This window comes from Podarcis melisellensis (assembly GCF_964234715.1).
Source record: "Podarcis melisellensis genome assembly, chromosome: 2".
In the NCBI taxonomy this organism is placed as follows: Eukaryota; Metazoa; Chordata; class Lepidosauria; order Squamata; family Lacertidae; genus Podarcis; species Podarcis melisellensis.
This window is the reverse complement of record NC_138529.1, coordinates 12,583,687-12,594,684: the sequence shown is the minus strand read 5'-3', so window position 1 is coordinate 12,594,684 and position 10,998 is coordinate 12,583,687.

Below are 10,998 nucleotides of genomic sequence, written 5' to 3'. Positions count from 1 at the left end.
TAATGGCACTGGCGCCCATCTGAGAAGTGCCAGAACTGGGGGAGAGAGAGCCCTGGGCACCCCTATTTTCATCGGAGGAATGTTGGAGAGTATGCCCTCTCCGCTGCTCAGAGGGAGCAAAGACGCCCAATGAAGGCTTTCTGATCTAGTGAAAGTGTGATGCCAACGCTCCCTGCCCTCCCCACCCCTGCTGCTGTTTGCAAATCAGGAGCATCGGTGGGTCTCTCCAGTTGCCTGTGTTTTGCACCCCTTTGCCCTCCGCCTGCTGCCAGTCCTGACAAAACCCTGCCTGTAATCGGCTTGGGGAAGAAGGGGCGCTTGTAAATCAAGCAGGCAGCTTTAGTGTCTCTCTGGAAGGAGCCAACTCCTCCGCAAGGCAGGCAGGCCCAGGTGGGCGATAAAACGCTGCGGTCGGCCCGGGGAGCAATTTGCTGGGCCCCGAGCCGAGGTGCACCATCCGCCGCACCAGCAAGCCCCTGCAAGGCCATAATTCAGCGCCTGGACCTGCACGCTTTAATTATCACTGCAACGGAATTTCAATGGGGGCCGATCCATCTTGCGGCTTGCTGGAGAGCGATTTATACACCCGCGTGCTATTTCATCTGCGGAGCCCAAATCTGCATTTTTATGGGCCGGCTTGGAGCTTCTTCCCTCGCCAGCCTTGGCGGCGGAGGGGAGCATGTTTGTGTGCGTGTATAAAGCTGTGTCTGGGTTTTTTTGGCCGTGCAGTAAAGTTCAGGAGAGATGCGCCTGTACTCTGAACCGAAGAGGAAATGCCTCGCCTTCCATTCCACATTAGGGCTGGTGCCATGGCGGCAGGAGGAGTGCGTTTTCATGTATAAGAGTGCCATACCCTCTAGCATTTCCCCGGTGAAAATAGGGACGTCCTATTCCAGTATAATAATAATAATTTTATTATGTGTCAGGGGTTCAGGAGCAGAGGCACAGGGGAAAGAGGAAGCGGAGAGCGAAGGGGAACAATCCGAGGGCAGCGTAGGTGAGGATGACAGTGGGGCAAGAGATTCCATGAGCCTGTCCAGTGATTCGGAAGATTCCCAGAAGGGGGCACCGATAGCCAGAGCAAGGGGGGTCCCGGGAGGGACGCACCAGAAGCAAGGGACCAGCGGTGACTCCCAAAGCAGCAGCTGGAGATCGGGAACAGTTTCCCCACCAGAGCGTAGCGGGGGGGGGGGAGAGTCCCATGTGTCAGGACCGGCTTCCCCTCCAGGGGAAAGAGAAGATGAGTCAGGGCTGACCACGCCCCTATCGCTGAGTGAGGGAACAGAGGGGAAGTCAGATCCAGCTAGCCCCCCCCCCCGAAGGGGGAAGCAGTGGCAGGAGCAGTGTAACGGTCAGGAGGAAGGTTGCCGGCTGGGCGCGCGCGCCAAGTTCAAATGCACAGGTGCGCGGGACAGCTGGGAGCGCGGATTGGGAGCCAGATCCTAAAGCATGCCGGAGGCAGGGGGAAGAATCCGGGGACTCTTCAGCATCAGAAGAGTCCAGAAAGGGCAACACCCCAGCGGGCAGGCGGACCCAGAGGAGAAAGGAGCAAAGGAGGAGGTGGAGTAAGGCTAGGGTCTTGAACTGGTGTCTGGGGGGAGGAGATTCAGACGGAACTTCAGCGGTCTAGGGTTGAGACGTAGAGCTGCGCGCCGCGGCTTTGGAATCGAAACTGAACCTTAATAAAGACTCTTGTATATAACAAGAACTGGCGTTGGTCCTCTGTGAGCTGGGACCTTGGGCAGCTCTGACATTATGTATGCCCACACAGCAGGCAGTGGCACTGTGGGTTAAACCACAGAGCCTACGACTTGCCGATCAGAAGGTAGGCGTTTCAAATCCCCATGGCAGGGTGAGCTCCCTGCTCCTGCCAATCTAGCAGTTCGAAAGCGCATCAAAGTGCATGTATATAAATAGGTACCGATTCGGCGGGAATGTAAACGGCGTTTCCATGCGCTGCTCTGGTTCGCCAGAAGCGGCTTAGTCATGCTGGCCACATGACCTGGAAGCTGTACACTGGTTCCCTCAGCCAATAAAGCAAGATGAGCGCCGCAACTCCAGAGTCGGCCACGACTGGACCTAATGGTCAGGGGTCCCTTTGCATTTACCTTATGTATGCCCCACTCATCTGACCGGGTTGCCCCAGCCACTCTGGGGGTTTCCAACATAAATAAAAGCATAACAAAGCATTAAACATGGAAAAACCTCCCTATACAGGACTGCCTTCAGATATCCTCTAAAGGTTGTATAGTTCCTTATCTCCTTGGCTTGGGGGATGCTTAACTCTATATGCGCCAACAAATCTCTGATGAAAACAGGGATGTCCAAGATCAAATCAGAAACTGGGACAGCTTCTGTAAATCTGGGACTATCCCTGGAAAATATGGACATTTGGAGGGTATGGAGTGATGGGAGGAAATGCTTCACACATAGAGAGCCATGGCAATCCATAATATTTTGTGCATGGGACAGGGGAAATCCATGGAATCCATGGCTCTATAAAAGCCGGTTGCTGAGCGCATGGGAAGGCAAACTAAGGCCCAGGGGCTGGATCCGGCCCAATCGCCTTCTAAATCCGGCCCGCGGATGGTCCGGGAATCTGTGTTTTTACATGAGTAGAATGTGTCCTTTTATTTAAAATGCATCTATGGGTTATTTGTGGGACATAGGAATTCGTTCAGTCCCCCTCCCAAATATAGTCTGGCCCCCCACAAGGTCTGAGGGACAGTGGACCGGCCCCCTGCTGAAAAAGTTTGCTGACCCCTGCACAAGACCAAGAAATGGAATCCAGGACTGAGATGTGGAAATGGGATGCTGCGGAATTCGATTTCTGTGAATTCTGATGCGGACTGATCTGACCTGCGCTTCTCAGACCGAGAATGGGGAAGCTTTTGCAACCCAAGGGCTGCATTCCCTTCTGACTAACCTTCCAGGTGCAATATTCCAATAGAGGCAAAATGGGCAGAGCCACAAACACACATTTTGCCTTTCTACCATAGATAACAGATGCACCCCTCTCTTTATCCTTCATCCAAACAAGCAAGTGGCGTTGTCAGAGTTCAAGGCCACAAAATGCACAGGTGCAAAGCAAATTGAGGGGCCTGGCCTGTGACGAGGGGGTGTGGTTGGTTTGTTTTTCAAAAAAAATTATTCATTTTATAACACAAATAAATAGCACAAACAGGAAAACAAACAATAGAAACAGATTCTTGTCTTATCCTTATTTTTTTCTAAAAATTGTTAGGTGGGCTTCCCCAAATCCCCCCATCTGATTTTCATTTTACTTCATCTTTAGCAGTATCATAATTTCTAACAATTTTTTTTATCACACTTACTTTAACCATAAAAATATTCATATTTTATCACTCGCAAATAATACTATTTTAAAATACACTATCTTCTACTTCCAACCCTACAGCCTATATCCACTTCCAAAGCTATTCTAAGATTTAAATATTAACATATTTTTTCAAATATTGCTTAAACTTCTTCCAATCTTCTTCCGCCGTCTCTTCTCTCTGGTCTCGGAGTCTCCCGGTCAGTTCGGCAAGTTCCATATAATCCATCATCTTCATCTGCCATTCTTCTATAGTTGGTAAATCTTGTTTCTTCCAGTTCTTCGCTAGCAATATTCTCGCAGCTGTTGTGGCATACAGAAAAAAATGTAACATCCTTTTTTGGGATTTCACCCCCCACTATACCAAGTAAAAAGGCTTCTGGTTTTTTTAAAAAATGTGTTTTTCAACACTTTTTTCAGTTCATTATAAATCCTTTCCCAGAAGTCTTTTACCTTGGGGCATGAGGGGGTGTGGTTTGCGGAGCTCTCCAAGGCCCAGAGAAAGGCATGGAGGGCTGCATTTGACCCCAGATCCTGAAGTTTCCCACCCCTGTCCTAGACTGATAGGTGGATTAGAACATAGGTATCCTTCAAATTTCACACCTCTAAATTTTATAAAACAATTCAAACATGTATCAAAAATTGTTAAAACATGCATTTTAGGATAAAATCATATTTAGGAATGTATAGATTGGTATAGATTTTTTATTTTATTTATTAATTAATTATCTGCCCTTCACCCTAAAGTCCCAGGGCAGCTGACAGCATTAAAGCACAATATTAAAAGCTGTTTAACATGACTTATGATCACAAAATTAATACGTGATAAAAATATGAATTTAAATACAAATTTTATTGTGATTTTTTTTTAAAAAAAATAAAGTTGCCAATTAATGCAGAAATGGGATGCAACAGAGTTATGAATGTGCATGTGTGAAATAGACATGGACCAAAAATGGATTGATCCATCCATCTCTGGATATGAAGTTTTGAGTGTGGGACAAAGAAAACAGACAGGAGTTGAGCTTAGCACAAAGTAAACCTCTCTCTTGCCCAAGACTTTGGAGACACTGCTGCAATGTTACTTGGCCCGAGAATCTGCCCACTGGCCTGATCATGGAATGTTTTGAAGGTTTCAGCTGATCATTCATCCAGCAGAACAAGCAAACTGCTTTCCTCTCATAAGTCATCTTGCTGGTCCATCTAGCACAGGGCGACCGGTCCCAGCAAAAATCTTTGAAGTCCTTTCAGATGCCATTCATCTACATTCATTCAGTCGTGGTTTTTTTATATTGCCCTTCCTCCAAATGGAGCGCAGGGCGTCTGACAACAGAAATTGAAGGAAAGAAAACAATACAATGATATAACCACCGTTAAAACCCACAAGGTACCAATAAAATTTTAACAGGGATCAGTGGCGGCACCTTCTGTAGCACCACCTGCTAAAAGCCAATTTCCTTATATGATCTGTAAACCTGGACAAGTAAAAATGGCTGTAGCCTTTGCTCCACTGTTTCTACCACAAGGGCTAACCTGGCTGTTTATCAACAGAACAAAACAGTCTTATTGTTGTTGTTCTGCAGTAGCATATACGTGGTCTTTAAAAAAGAATGAGAGGGCAGGTCCCCGCCCCAAAGAGCTTCCCATCGAGAGCAGGGGTAGGAATGCTTAGGAGGTGATGGTTGCTGAATTCCAACTCCTATCAGCCCCAGAAAACATGGCCAATGGTCCAGGGATGATGGGAGTTGTAGTTCAACAACATTGGTGGGTGGGTGTGCAAAGGCTCCCCATATCTAGACTAGAGATAGACAGAAGGGAGACACCAGAGGAAATGGAGGGGAATGGTGGTAGCCATCATTTCATTTATGCACTACAGCAGAATATGGGGAGTAATGGGTGTGGGTGCCATAGGCTTCACAGAAAAATTGGGTTTTGAGGAGAGATCTGAAGTTAGTCACGAAATTAAAAGACGCCTGCTCCTTGGGAGAAAGGCGATGGCAAACCTAGACAGCATCTTAAAAAGCAGAGACATCACCTTGCCAACAAAGGTCCATATAGTTAAAGCCGTGGTTTTCCCAGTAGTGATGTATGGAAGTGAGAGCTGGACCATAAAGAAAGCTGATCGCTGAAGAATGGATGCTTTTGAATTATGGTGCTGGAGGAGACTCTTGAGAGTCCCGTGGACTGCCAGAAGATCAAAATATCCATTCTTAAGGAAATCAGCCCTGAGTGCTCACTGGAAGGACAGATCCTGAAGCTGAGGCTCCAATACTTTGGCCACCTCATAAGAAGAGAAGACTCCCTGGAAAAGACCCTGATGTTGGGAAAGATGGAGGGCACAAGGAGAAGGGGATGACAGAGGACGAGATGGTTGGACAGTGTTCTCGAAGCTACCAGCATGAGTTTGACCAAACTATGGGAGGCAGTGGAAGACAAGAGTGCCTGGCGTGCTCTGGTCCATAGAGTCATGAAGAGTCGGACACGACTAAACGACTAAACAACAACAACAACTGAAGTTAGTAAGAGAGTTGGGTTCATATGGGTGTCCTGGGAGGCAGCTCTGAGCCAAAGAGGGAGCAAGCAGGTAAGGACAGAGTTGCTTGAGGGAGCAATAAGTGACAGCACATGGAGTTTTTATGCATCAGCAGAAGCCTGAACTGTGCACCAAAATACCTCAGAGAGCAGCGCTGTCCTCCCTAAGAAACTCTGGGAAACGGCACCGGATATGCTTAAGACGGCCCTGCCTCAATTCCTTCATCCAAGTTATTTACAAAAATATTGAACAATGATGGGCCTAAGTCAGAACCCCGTGGCACTCCACTTGTCATCTAGGATGATAAGGAAATATTACTAACCACTCTTTGGGTTTGGTCAGTCAATTAACTATTTCTCCACCTAACAGTAACCTCATCCAACCCACATTTTACCAGCTTCTCCACAATAATATTATGGGGGACTTTGTCAAAATCAATGTACAATATGTCTATAGGTAAAAGGTAAAGGACTCCTGGACGGTTAAGTCCAGTCAAAGGCGACTATGGGGTTGCGGCGCTCATCTCGCTTTCAGGCCGAGAGAGCTGGCGTTTGTTCACAGAGAGCTTTCTGGGTCATGTGGCCAGCATGACTAAAGCACTACTGGCACAGCGAGGACCATGAAGCACGCAAATGCTGTTTACCTTCCCGCCGCAGTGGTACCTATTTATCTACTTGCACTGGCACGCTTTCGAACTGTTAGGTCGGCAGGAGCTGGGACAGAGCAACAAGAGCTCATCCTGTTGCGGGGATTCGAACCACCGACCTTCCAATCAGCAAGCCCAAGAGGCTCATCTATAGCATTCCCCTGATCCACCAAGCTTGTAACTCTGATAGAAAAAAGAAATGAGCTCCATCTGGCATGACTGTTTTTGAGAAACCCATCCTGGGTATTAGCAATCACAGGATCCTTTTCAGACTTTAATGATCTGTTCTAGGACCTTCCCTGGTATGGATGTCAAGCTGAAGGGTTGGTAGTTACCTGAGCGAGATGGGCCAATGCTCTGACTCAGTATAAGGTACTTACTTTCCTATGTTCCTAAGCCTAGGACCAAAGGCAACATTTAATACAGAATCCCACTGAAATAAATGAGAAACCAGTGGGGTACACACCAGCGTAAGCATGCATAAATTTATATGAAGCGCATACGATGGCACTTTTAAATGGTGGAAGGTTTCACGGCCTTTCTTGTGCTTGCCCCATCACCACCATCCTAAGCGGGTAGGTCAACCACCGTTCTACAGATGGGGAATTTGACAACAAGAAATGGTTCAAAATGATGCAATCAGCCGGTAGCATCAGGGGGGATTTGAACTCAGGCCTTCCAGAATCAGCAGAAGCTGGGCTTTCAAACCCCTGTGAGACCTCTGCGAAAGTACCCATCGCTGTTCACCTCCGGGAGCGCTATCCGAAACTGCAGAGGAATTCTTATTCAAATATACTCTCTTGGCACGTATGGACAGTAAATCCTCTCTTAATGCAGGCAGGCAGGCACGCTGTGCACACATGCCCACCCCCCGCAAGCACATATATTTCTAATAAACATTCATTCTTTCTCCAAGCACACCTCCCATTAACTTTTCAACACTCCCCCCCCCCCGCCTTCCCCTTCCTCCTTGTAGTGGCCTGCTAGTCTCAACTCCCCAGGGAGAAACTGGGACCCAGGCTCCATATCAAGTTGTCTTTGCTTAACCCAAGGTTTCGGCGGTTGTAATTTATACACCTGCTCTTTGGGCCAAGAAAAGCCGTTAACTCATCTTTATTGCTGAGGGGGAAAACCTAGGATGCAGCTTAAAGTATTTCATCCCTTGCGGGGTCAAGTTTCCTGGGATAATTGGTTTGCGATCAGGTGCAATGTGTGTGTGTGTCTCAGAGCAAGGGGTGGGCATGGCAGGTGGTGGCCCTGGTCGTGTGCTGTTGGCTGCTGTGCTCCTTCTGTGACATTGAGATGAGACAAATGACTCCCCCCACAAGCGCTGTGTGGTTTAATCAGCATGCAGACCACCCCAATAGCCAGTGGCGTAGCGTGGGTTGTCAGCACCCGGGGCAAGGCAAGTAATTTGCACCCCCTAACCCGTGGATTTGCGCCCCCTAACCCGTGGATTTGCGCCCCCTAACCCTAACCTCCAGGTGTTGCGCCCGGTGCAGCAACCCCCCCCCCGAATCCCCCACGCTACGCCACTGCCAATAGCCTCTCTCAGTGCTATTTTTATGGAAAAAGAGATGCCGGAACTCACCATGAATGGCTCCTTCTTTGTCTTAGAACAGCAATGACACCCACCTCTGGGGGGTGAAGACAAACTACTGCATTAGTAGCACCGAAGTGACCTCCCCGGGGTACAAGCCTGGGCAGTGTGTATGGAGATCCTGGGCTGCCCAGATGACTGATGTGGTCCAAGGGAGAGCAGAGCAATGGCTTTGGCACTTACATGGCTGCAGGAGTTGCTGGAAGGAGGCGTAAAGCACCGCCCAATCATCCTAGAGACTCCATTCCTGATTTGTGTAGGGTTTACTCCTTAGCCTTTTCTTCTCCCGAATATATCCTGCAAGGCTGCAGGCTCACATGCTGAATAAGCAAACAGGAGAGCTCATAAGAGAGCCAGGGTGGTGTAGTGGTTAAGAGCGATGGACTCGTAATCTGGTGAACCGGGTTCGATTCCCTGCTTCTCCACATGCAGCTGCTGGGTGACCTTTGGCTATTCACACTTCTCTGAAGTTTCTCAGCCTCACTCACCTCACAGAGTGTTTGTTGTGGGGGAGGAAGGGAAAAGGAGGTTGTTAGCCGCTTTGAGACTCCTTCGGGTAGTGATAAAGCGGGATATCAAATCCAAACTCTTCTCTTCTTCTTCTTCATAAGAAGACCTCTGCTGGATCAAGCCAGTTGCCCATCTACTCCAGTATCCTGTTCTCACAGTGCCCAACCAGATGCCTATGGGAAGCCCACAACCAGCATCTGAGAGCAATGGCCTTCTCCTTCCTTGTGGTTTCTGGCAACTGGTATTAAGAGGTATAGTGCCTCTGACAACACAGGCATAGCCATTGTGGCTAATAGCCACTGATAACTTTATCCTCCATGCATTCCTCTAATCCTCTTTGAAAACCATCCATTTTAAAGAGAGGGGACTTAGCAGAAGAGGGAAGACTTTGAACTTGCTGGGTCAGTCTAGGGAGGTGACATGCTTTAAACACACATTATTATGCCCTTTTCACTGATGAGGCTAGGTGGGTGTATCTATTTTGTGCACCAAACATGACATGAGAGTGAGGGGAGCTCCCCTCTCTGCTGCCTTACCTCATTGTACTGTGAGCCTTGAAATACGTCTTTCAAGTGAGCTGTTTTGATGTTGTTTTTAAGAGCTGCATGTACGTTTGTCACCTTTTTCACGTTTGAAAAAAGGCAACCAAAACTGCTCTGGAGATTGCAAGGAAATTTTCCTGCTGACATCCCAGGTGCTAGCCAATCATCGCTGTGCTTCCAGCAAGTTTCTGCATGAGACTTGCAGAACCAATTTGTTTTACCACCACCACCACAATATGAACACTTGAGAAGAAACATACACTAGGGAAGAAACATGCAGCGAGAGCCTGTTCCCAACGCAGCTTGGTCGCCCTAAAATGTCAAGTCCATCTTGCTCCCACCAATCTACTCACCTTTTGTTCTTGTTGCCAGCTCCCTCCTTCCAGCACATCTAGATATGTCTCCCAATTAAACAACAACAACAACACACATAAGCAAACCAACCAACCACACAAAGGGAGAAGAAGAAAGCATTTTCCATCCAGCTTGAGGAATCACACCGATGATGGATTGGCTCCAGCAACAAGTACTGTGCTAAGAACAAAATCATTTTTAATCATCTGGAAAAATCTCCCAGGCAAGCAGTCTGTCCACCTAAACAAGATAATGAACACCCATCAGACCATTCAAATGAAAGAGCCCATTAGAGAATGGTGATTTGTGTGCATGTGTGAGTTTTATACCACACCAATAATATTTACGTGACTTAAAAAGAGAGAGTTGAAGACAAAAAGATGCTCTTAGTATCTCTTGTGAAACCACCCTTACCCTGTGCTTCTTCTTGAGCTGGCTGCCTATCTACCACTCCTAGTGCGCCCCCATATTTACCTATCCATCCATCCTCCCCCAGGCAGATTTTATCACCTGCCACAAACCTCTCACTCTGAGAGGCTTCATCATGTACCGATTAGAGGGCACAGTGTCCCTTCTTCTTGGATGATTACAGATTTTGCCCATGTCTGCTTCCCAGAGCAAAACTGAAGTGGAGCTGTGATTACAGGGAGGGAGGGGAGCGGAGCACCCAGCCACACAGAAATGCCCTCAGCGATCCATCTCGCCTCGTCGGCAGGGGAATGGCGTCTGATCGTTATGATGTGTTCAGCTCCCGGGGCCTGCTCTTCTTTGAGTTATGAGGATCATAGTAAAAATCAGTTTGAATTAGCCTCAGCTGATAAACAGCATCTCTTCTCTCAGAGGCAGAAAGACCTCGTTTGGAGAGGAGAACGGGGCTCAGTGGTTAGAGCTGCTGCCCCTTCTCAGAATTTACTTCTCCCCCTTATTCCTTCATATGACCTCGGGAGCCTGATTTTTAATCGCTCATTCTATTCAAGCAATGTTGGGTAAATCAGCTGCTGAGCTTAAAGGAAGGCAAGTTTAAGGCAGGGTTGGGGAATCTGTAACTGGACTACAACTCCCATCTTCCCCAGCCAGCATGGCCAGTGGTCAGAGATGGTGGGAGTTTTAGTCCTACAAGATGTGGATGGCTGCAGCTTTAAGCTCAGAGGCCACATTTAGGTGCCCCTCTGTTGCATAGGGAGGCAGGGGCTTTTGACAAAGGGCTGTAGGATGGGAAAGTGGAGAGCCAGTGATAAAGATGCTCTCTCTTTCTTTTTCCCACTTCTCATCCAAGCTGTGGCAGATTGGGTCAGCTGTGGGGTGACAGATTTCAATCTGTCTGTGTGGCCAGCCCAAAGCGCAGTGGAATGAAGGAGAGAGAGAGAGACGGAGGGAGGAAGCTGAGAGTGGAGAAGAGGGAACCATAGAAGATCAGGAGGAAGGGAGGAGCAAGGGAAATCTCCTTCCCAGACATGAGCTACTTGATATTTGAAG